This window comes from Triticum aestivum, chromosome 3B, assembly GCF_018294505.1.
Source record: "Triticum aestivum cultivar Chinese Spring chromosome 3B, IWGSC CS RefSeq v2.1, whole genome shotgun sequence".
NCBI lineage: Eukaryota > Viridiplantae > Streptophyta > Magnoliopsida > Poales > Poaceae > Triticum > Triticum aestivum.
In genome coordinates this window covers 413,613,780-413,623,256 of record NC_057801.1, presented here as the reverse complement: position 1 = coordinate 413,623,256, position 9,477 = coordinate 413,613,780, and the positions used below count along the sequence as shown (strand labels likewise).

The 9,477-nt window shown below is 42.5% G+C and overlaps 1 long non-coding RNA gene across 25 annotated transcripts; it reads right to left on the bottom strand.

Annotated features, from left to right (window-relative positions):
• Positions 1 to 556: 556 nt before the first annotated feature.
• Positions 557 to 8,787, bottom strand: LOC123070123 (uncharacterized). 25 transcript variants are annotated; one of them, XR_006433412.1, is made up of 13 exons: positions 8,191 to 8,777; positions 7,627 to 7,705; positions 7,115 to 7,518; positions 6,955 to 7,024; positions 6,682 to 6,750; positions 5,486 to 5,648; positions 5,222 to 5,408; positions 4,997 to 5,155; positions 4,347 to 4,701; positions 3,650 to 3,936; positions 3,391 to 3,549; positions 1,509 to 1,648; positions 557 to 1,051 (listed from the first exon to the last, which is right to left on the bottom strand). It is a non-coding gene; the product is annotated as an uncharacterized lncRNA (long non-coding RNA). The 25 variants fall into 25 exon arrangements; XR_006433409.1 differs by having other exon boundaries at positions 5,486 to 5,637; XR_006433416.1 differs by having other exon boundaries at positions 4,347 to 4,407; positions 4,523 to 4,701; positions 5,486 to 7,024; positions 8,191 to 8,785.
• Positions 8,788 to 9,477: the final 690 nt, after the last annotated feature.

The window sequence follows — 9,477 nt, the reverse complement described above, 5'->3', positions numbered from 1 at the left end:
ATGAATTTGTCTTCATAAAATTTATCCATCTAAACAGTCTGGACTATCTTAAATACACACCATATATGAAGGAGACAATAATCCTAGACGCACGGACCCTTATGAGAGTTTTAGAGAATCTCCTTCTAACTCATCTTTCTCCCCCTAATTTTCAGCTGGGGTTGGCCCCATCCTTCCCTGATCTTAAATCATGTTGGTCCACAGTCGATAGTCCGTTGAACCCATAAAAGAACTTCACGTAGATGTAGCATTACTCTGGAGGAGAAATATGGTTGTCCAGACTATCCGACTGTTATCACCAACACATGGTCTCTCTTTTTTTCTGCCGGGCCCTCCCCTTACTACTCGTTTTCCTGCCATAGCGAGACTTTTTTTTATTGGAACCCTTTCCTTTAAAAACATGGCTAACATGTAACCTTAGGATCGTCATGCATGTCATGTGACCTTTTTATGGTAGATAACTTTTCTTCTTCCTACTATCTCTGCCATTGAAGCCCCCTTCTCCAATAAAAAAATACATTTTTAATAGAAGGATAAACATATTGCGCCATAAAGAAAATGCAATTAGTGCATATCATATGACCTTGTCGTCTTTTATGGTAGATAATTTTTCTTCTACTCACTATCTCTGCCTTGGAACCCCCCTTCTCTAATAAAAAACAATACATTTTTCGTAGCAGGATAACCGTATTGCGCCATGAAGCAAGTGCAATCAGTACATGCACACCGATATGTTCTCTGTAGCAAAAGTTTACTTGTTTTTTTTTTTTTTGCAAAATCCATCATATCTCCACATCTCCACGACTTAACTCAATTTTTTCAGATTCGTCTTGACTAATATTACAACCACTACCGTGGCATCTGGTCCTTCTTGAATCCTTGTCGATAGCTACCGTCTTGTCCTCCTCAAATCCTTGTCGCTAGCAATCTTGGCGTTGGACGGTCGTAACGGTCGCTGCTAAGAATTGTGACGCACACAACATGTCTTGTGGTGGTGTGTCTGATACAACTGCAGAGTGTCCATTTGTGTTTGTGCTTCTGTTAGGCAAGTCTGGTAAGTATGCATGTACGCTGTAGTCAATTTCACAGCTGAACAGTGTAGTAATAAAGATAAGAGGCTTGTAAATATGCAGTAAATATGTAACAAAGAACAGTGTAGTACTTTACAAGTAAATCGGAACGGAGGGAGTAGTACTTTACATGTAGTAAATATGTAGTACTTTACAAGTAAATCGATTTACTTGTCGTGGTTTTAGTTGTCGTTGCTATACATGTATTAAAATTTAAAAGGGATAGGAGTTTCTTTGCTTCACATAGCCTCTGTAGAAATGTAATGACTAAAATACTAATAAATCTAATGGTTCCAATAAATAGAAATTCAGGGATAGGAGTTTCTACAGCTTGGACGGACGGTGGTACAATCCATATAATTCATCTGAGCAGTACCTAGTGACTTGTTTCACAATCAAGTAGTTCTGGAAGCCCCTTAAAGCATAGAAGTAACTCACCATACTCTCCCTACTCCTGGCGAAAATCAATCCTTGTTCCCTCCCCATGGAGCATGGAACATACACATCAGCAATTCATGTTCACTCCTTAAATGGTCATTCAGAGAAGCATGTAGCCTGCTGCAAAAATATAGTAAATCCTGTCCAAAGCAACAATCTCTAAGATACAACCATATCTAGTTCAAATGCAATAAAAAAAATTAGTGCTTGTGTTTCCAACAAAAAATGTTAACATCTCTGGCTATATTACTTTGAATCGGGATATCTGCTATGGAGTTCATGAAAACAACACACACAATATTAGTATAATGCAAATGCTTTATACATACGCATAGGCTTCATTTCTGATCCAAATTATGGAATATGAGCACATGTAAAGCCCAGAGAAGTCCAATACAGTACGCTTCATGTGGAATTCAAGTTGTTAAATTAAATAACTACATGCACCAAGATAACAATATGTGTTTTTGTACATTAATTCAGTTCATAATATCTAGCAAAGGTGTATGCTCACTCATTTCTCTTTGGTTCCATTCCTTCGTTCTTCCTTGGTGCAAAACATGAACTATTAACCACGTGAATCTTTTTCCGCCTATCATTGGCCCTTTTACATATTTTCTTGCCCTTGTTCTTCCACTTTTGTTATTACTACAGATGTCTGGGCTTCCTATATTTCCCTTACCTTATGCATCCTACAGCTTAATGGAGTGGCATTCGGTTTTTGGAATGCTCAAACGGAAATATACATTATCTAGTAAGTTATTTAGTAATTTAAATAAATCATGTAAGTTCACTTTTCTTATTTCCTTAGACTGAAGATACTTGTGATATGTTACGAGTGGAATCTATGAGAGAAAAAAAGCAATTGCGTTCTTGAAAAGAACTGATTTCATGCGCTCGAACGTTTCTTCGGGACCCAACTCCAAACCAAGGAAAGGATCGAATCTGTTTTTAGAACATGGCTCTGCTGTTGTATAACTACCTATGAATTCACAAATCTAGAAGGCCATTCACCATATGCAATGAATACACAATGTTTTATTGATTGGTGATGAACAAGTACAAAAAACAGTAAGGGTGTGTTTGGTTTGTGCCCCAATTTGCCCTGTCAAATTTTTGGCATGACCAAAGTGAGGGCATGACCAAAAAATTGGCAAGTTGTTATTGTTTGGTTTATAGCCACTGAACCTTCCAAAATGTTGGCAGATATTACATTTGGTTTGACAACTTGAATTGATTTGTGTTTTTAGTTATAATGTTGAGCCAATAACAAATAAACTCAAAACTTTATTTTTGTAATATGGACACTTAATTAACTGTAGCATGCAGAAAGAAATGAAATGGGTCATTCACAAAAACAATGAAAAGATACAACGTTTGTGCTCAACGAAACTTGCGCTGCCTTTACGAAAACAGAGACAATTTCATTCGCAAGAAAAGAAAAAGAGACAAACAACCGTAATTTAGTAGTACTATTTCTTCTCCGGCTATTGGACTGTGCTAAACAGAATTAGTTGCGCGATCTAAGTGATCAGAACGACCCAAAGAAATACTCAGCCGATTAATCCGCCGCACCGATTGTTCGAACTATACAAGATTAAAAAAACTAACACGAGATCCTCGTATCAGCCGGCGAGGGACGTGCTCGCCAATTTTTTGGCGACCAATTTCGGCGCCCTCGATGCGCCCACGAGTTGGCAGAAGTAACACTGAGCCTTCGGGGCGAGCCAGGGCGAGCCAATATTTTGGCGATGGTCCAAACAGGGCCCAAATCGCAAGGGCATGCCAAAAAACAGATAGGGTCGGCGTTGGTGCTAATCCAAACGCCCCCTAAGCATCATGTGGATAGAAAAGGATGACAGGGTTGCTACCGAGAACATACCGATTACAGAAAAAGGATGTCAGGCTTGCTTCTAGTTCTTGAGTTTTTGGTCAGATATCAGCTCATCAACCAAGATTCTTAAATGCAGCTTCAATAACCTCATTTCAGTTCCTTCTTCGTCAACTATTTCATCAATGCAGGCTCAATAACCGTCCAAACCTAAACCCGTTATCAAAATACTCAGGATATTAGCTACCGATGAGCATTCACAAGCGAGATATCTAAAACATTTAATAAATCTCATGAGGTGAACACTTACTTGGAAATACTTTGGAAGAGTGTTGTATTTACAGACCTCTTGAAATGCCAGTAGGGTCATTACATGCCGCAGATGTAGAACATATGCCGGGCATATTGTGCTTAAGCCACCAAAGACTTAAAGTCTCGGGAATAAGTAGGTGGTCGCGTCCAACATTGTGATTGATCATTAAAATAGTATTCCAACTAAAAATATTCAATTCTTAGGTGGTCGTGTCCAACATTGTGATCTCCTTTTATTCATTTTGATGACAAGTATTTTCGGACGGAGGACATTTCATAAAACACCTGAAAGGTATAGCTTAATTAGTATCAGTACGTAGTGATTCTTGCTACCATGAATTTAGATATATATATATATAGAGAGAGAGAGGGAGGGAGGGATCATATTATGCATCGTCCTTCGCTTATCTAGTGTGAGGAACTACAGATAGAAAGGAGAAATATGCTTGGAACTGATGGATATAGAATGCAGTGCATCATAACCAAATATGGACGAAGCGGCAATGGCTGTAAAAGCAATCACGTGATGAAAATTTGCAAACGGGAACATGGAACAAAAACAGGAAGAGTTTCCATCTCATGTATAGTAGTAAAGGAACCCTGAAAATGGCTGTAAAAGCAATCACGTGACCGATAACATACTCCCTGTCGTAAAGGAACCCTAACATATAAAGTTGTACTATTTCATCACATACCTTATTAGCGCAGTAGTACGTCTTTCCCGATGCCCAGACCCTGCGACCGATAACATACTCCCTGTCGTTGCAGAAGAATGGAAATTGCACAGGCAAGGCAAGCAGTGACGGCAAAACTTATATAGTTTGTAATGCATTCCAGAAATATTGCCAGGGATATCACGCAGATACCTCACCTTCCTGACCCAGCAAACAACCATTGTTCCAGTCTTTGTGCACCCGTCGTTCAATCTCGTGCTGCAGATATTGTCCCAAGTGTTCTTGACCAGGAAGTCATCATCCCAGAAGAAATCCCTAACAACATCCAGCGACGCGTCTTTGAAGATAGTGGCAATGCAGTACTGCGGCGGGCATTCTAGAATGAAACAAAGTGACCAATTTTTTTAATCCTGAGCTATAGTATAGTATCTTGTATGTCTAAACACTGAATTACTGAACCAAACTTCATTGCAACCAGTATCACAAATCTACATCTCTCATCAACAATCCAAAAACAGTATAATAATTGATATAATTTTGAAAAGTTCAGACACCGTTGCTCTTGAATTGTAAGGCTATGTCTGAATCAACTTTGAAAGACTACACACACAAAATTCTTCAGTTATGCAGTCGCTCAACTAAAAAACTAACTAAGAAGGCTTCATGCATACCTTGGGATCTCTTCTCTAGCCCTGGTACCGCATCGTCGGCAATGTGTGTTCCATCATGTGTAGGCCGGGCCGCCGTCCTTATCTTCGACGACCCTCCCTGCATCAAGTCCATGTGCTCACTGAAATTGTTGCTCCGGCGCCACAGAAGCCTCCTTTGCTCTACACGATTTACAATCAAATCAGGCGACCACAACACTATGCACAACACGCACACACAGACCGTACCCTTTGCCTGTAGCCACCGGCTCGCGTGCACCCTCAAGCACAAACCTGCATGCGCCTCTGCCGACTGACCATAGCTGATTAGTTTCACTTCTTTCTAGGATTCCATTTTGCGCTAGACCACCAAGTCCTCCACCAATATCCGCAACAACCCCGTGGCATGGTAAGTGAAGGATACATCGCAAATACTCTGAAAAAGGATGGAAAATAAACATAATTGTCACATGAAGATATTATAATGTAAATGGAACAGCCGGAGAGGCTTACGCTCAAGCTGAAAGAGCCATGATCCCACAGGTCTTAATCCGTCCCTTCGTGTAAATAACAAAGGAATTGATACAGTACTTTAATATAGCATTTGACAAACAATAAGCAAGAAGATGATTGATGCTTCATTCTCTAATACATGTCTTTAGTTCCTGCATACACACTGGACGGATTTAATTCAGATGAAGATAAGGAAAAACTGGCGCACCCTTCCTATGCACATGGCATATCCATTAGAGAATTAGTGGCAGTGGTTAACCTAAAGAGTCTGGAATTACATTACACAAAAAGAAAAGAGGGAAATGTGTAGACATCATATCATACAGCTAGAATGCTAAACGTTGCTCCTAACTGAACTGAACTAAAATGGCAGCCAAGTCTGAACTTGAACTCAACTAAATGGCAACTTGAGCTAATATAATTGGTCCAAAAAGATCATTTTAAAACTGTATCGGAGATAACCATGGAAATAATTTATAGAACATAAAAAAGAAAAACAACATTTAGCTTCTTGTAACCATACAAGTGGCAGGAATATACAAACAGAATTATCTTTGGGTGCCCAAAACAACTTCACTTCAATTACTCACTATACAATTTGGTTTTGTAAAATGGTAGATCGGAAGTTTCTTTCTGGTTGATACAATAACTATGCATGAGGTGCTAGCTCCAGTAAAGTACTCCCTCAGTCTGAAAATACTTGTCATCAAAATGGACTAAAAGGGATGTATCTAGAACTAAAATACATCTAGATACATCTCCTTTTATTCATTTTGATGACAAGTAGTTCCGGACGGAGGGAGTATATGTCAGTTCTACCAGATTGCAATAATATCGGATAGGCCTCCAAATAGGTGCATGTTGACAAGAAAATATGACTGCTATACTAAGTATTCACTATACCATGCATGCTTTCTTAATGGTAATATTTATTGATTTCGCTATTCTGCAAATACGAACGACTGATGCTTTCCCACCACGAATACATTTTTTACTACCCCAAAGTATTGGAGTACTCCCTCCGTCCGGAAATACTTGTCGGAGGAATGGGTGTATCTAGACGTATTTTAGTTGTACATACATTCATTTTTATGCATTTCTCCGACAAGTAATTCCGGACGGAGGGAGTACTATGCAACCACACACCAAAGTATTGGAGTAGTACTGACAACAACACACTAACAATAGCACCGTACCTACAGTGTCTCTCGAGGTATTTCTTTAACTCAGGAGCGTACTTTAGCCCTGACATATCGAACCTGAACCTGAAAACAATGATTGTCGGTTTAATAGATAGTGCACATGCACAACCATGTGATAGTTTAACTGGACATCAAAATCCCGTTGTCCACATGCGTAATGTAAACCCTGCCTGGCATGAAGATCATGGCACAAACCATTCTAAGAAAACTAAGAAATTTTATTTGTCATGGATGTGGTGGTGAGAACACAAAACAGCAGGGGCACACCAAGCAGACGTGCACAGCAGCAGCAACCAGCAACATCCACACACGCACATTAGCAAGCAAGCATTGAGATCTGCCAAGGTCGTATGGGGCAAGATAAGCGATACATGCTTGACCATACGTGCACCGGAGTAGGGAATATGTCGAGGGCGCGGCGGCGTACCTATCTTGTTAGCGTGGCCGCGGGTGGAGACTGAGGCTGGGCGCGGCTCCCCAGGAAGAAGACCTTCCGCCACAATGCCATCAACGTGCACGGGCGCCAGCATCCTCACGGCGGCACCCAGCCTCGACGACCCCTCTTACTCTTCCTTCCGCCATCATGGTGGTGGTGTCCGTGGAGGGCATCGGGTTGCGGGCAGCCTCGATGACCCCTCTTGCATTTGATGACAAGTATTTCACGAGAAGTTATTTACAAAAAAAGGTCCCATATTCAGCTGCAATTTTTGCCCTTTGTCCAATTGTGTAGACACAGTTCTGTCTATAGTATGCTTATATTGCAAACCTCAATGACCATGTCCTCCAGGCTCAAAGAGTCGATGCTGCTGTAGCCTAGCTGAGAAGCCACGTCTGGAAGGTGTTCAGTTCAAGAGAACGTCAATAGGGTTTCCCCCAACCATAGAAAACACATCAACTATGTTCAAAGTGAAGAAAGGATGTTGGATGTTGTCGGCTTACTCTGTACTGAAACAGTAACATCAGAAACTGCATACCGCTCTTTCAGATCATCATAACGCTGACGGAGCTTTGCCATTGCCTGCACGCATAATATCTCCACTGTGATTCAATAGATCGTAAGCTCGAGATGCACATGTCAGAACGAACAAAGTCCAGGGTCTTAGCAAAAAGATTGTCCATTTTAATGCAAATGCAAGGTATCATAGGCTCTGTATCCATCTTATGTGAAGGGTGTATACAAGCAAGATCACACGAGCACAAGGATGCTCCATTCATATGCAGCATGGACATAACCATGATGAACACAGCACACACTGAAGCTAGACCCGCAAAGTCCACACTCTGAGTTTACACTTGTTGCATTACAGACCAAATTTGGATCCAGTTTTTACACGGATGGATTAAATTAGACTGATGTTTAAGAAGCAATGCAGAGCCAAAAGAGAACCAGCCCTTTTAGTATGTCTGCTGAATCTGAATCACAGTTATCTAAGTCACCCCGTCTCAATAAAACAAAAATAACAAAATCATGAGGAGGGTGGAATTTGCAGAAGGGAAAAGAACCTGAGAAAACGAATCAGGGTCTGAAATAGCATGTGCCCCCTTGCTCTTCAACATATCGTTCACGTCTAACTCAAGTGGGACATCGATCCAGATGGTGGGGGCGGCGATGCGCCAGGAGGAGGCGGAGGCGACCTCGCGCGGGAAGTAGGCCGGGCGGAGGCTCGCTGGGTTCGAGGGAGGGGCCAGGTGAGGGTCTGAACCATCGGGGCACCTAGTGGAGGTGCTCGGCTGCTGCAGCGGTTGGGGCGGCGGCCGAGTCGCGGAACCGGCAATGAGGCAGGATTCGGTGCGCCTCCAGCAGATCTGGGTGGGGGGAGACCGGCGATGGGACCACTGGTCCCGTGGGCGGGGGTGGTGGGGCGGTGGTGCTCTGGGGAAGACGGCGGCAGCGGCGCGCTCGGGAAGACGGCGGGGGAAGCAGGGTGGCGGCGCTCCAGGGAAGAAGGAGGGTCCGGCGGCGCGCAGTTAGGTGGCGGGGATGACGGCGCGCCGGAAGGAGGCGGGAGTGGTGGCGCACCGGCAGGAGGAGGGGATTTTTTTCGTTGTCCTGATTAACCTACGAAATTTCGTTGATTTCTTAAGGACGAAAAAAAACCAGCAGAGGTGGGACGAAAATTGACCAGCAGAGACTACCAACTACTTCATTAGAAGTAGAGATTATGCATGTAATTAAAGAGGAAAGAGGAGGTGTGTAATAGTTTTAGCTATGTGGCACACGTGTGCCAAATATCATAGTCCCTCTCTCTCTTTTTAAAGGGCATGCATTATAGTCTCACCCCGGCCAGCTGCATAAACCATTGCCTGCAAGTTTGTGCATGTAACCGAAGGCTGCAATATAGATCCCCATCTGGGCTTGCTTGTAAATTCATGTCAGGAACCAACATCTAAGACCGTGAGATCCCAGATCCTTATTATTAGTAGCAAGGTGTACGGTGTAAACTTGTTCAAACTCCCGCTCTGATCAACCGCGACTCCGCAACTAACTTGACCTGCTCCTGCTCGTCACAGTGAAGGTCCTGGCTTACGCTTTTCAGACGAGGCAGTGGATCGTACTGCAATACTGGTATGAGCTATATATGAGCTATATATATATCGAACAGAGATTTTACTCTTGTGATGCGCCACGTACACACTTGCTGCTCAGGGTCTCCAGGCAAGACGTAGAACGGCGTACGTATATGCATGGGCAGTGTGCGTACGTCTTCTTTTTTAAAAAGAAGGATAGCCCCGGGCTTCGCATCTGGGCGATGCATACAACGATTTTATTAATTATTCTCACAAAACCGT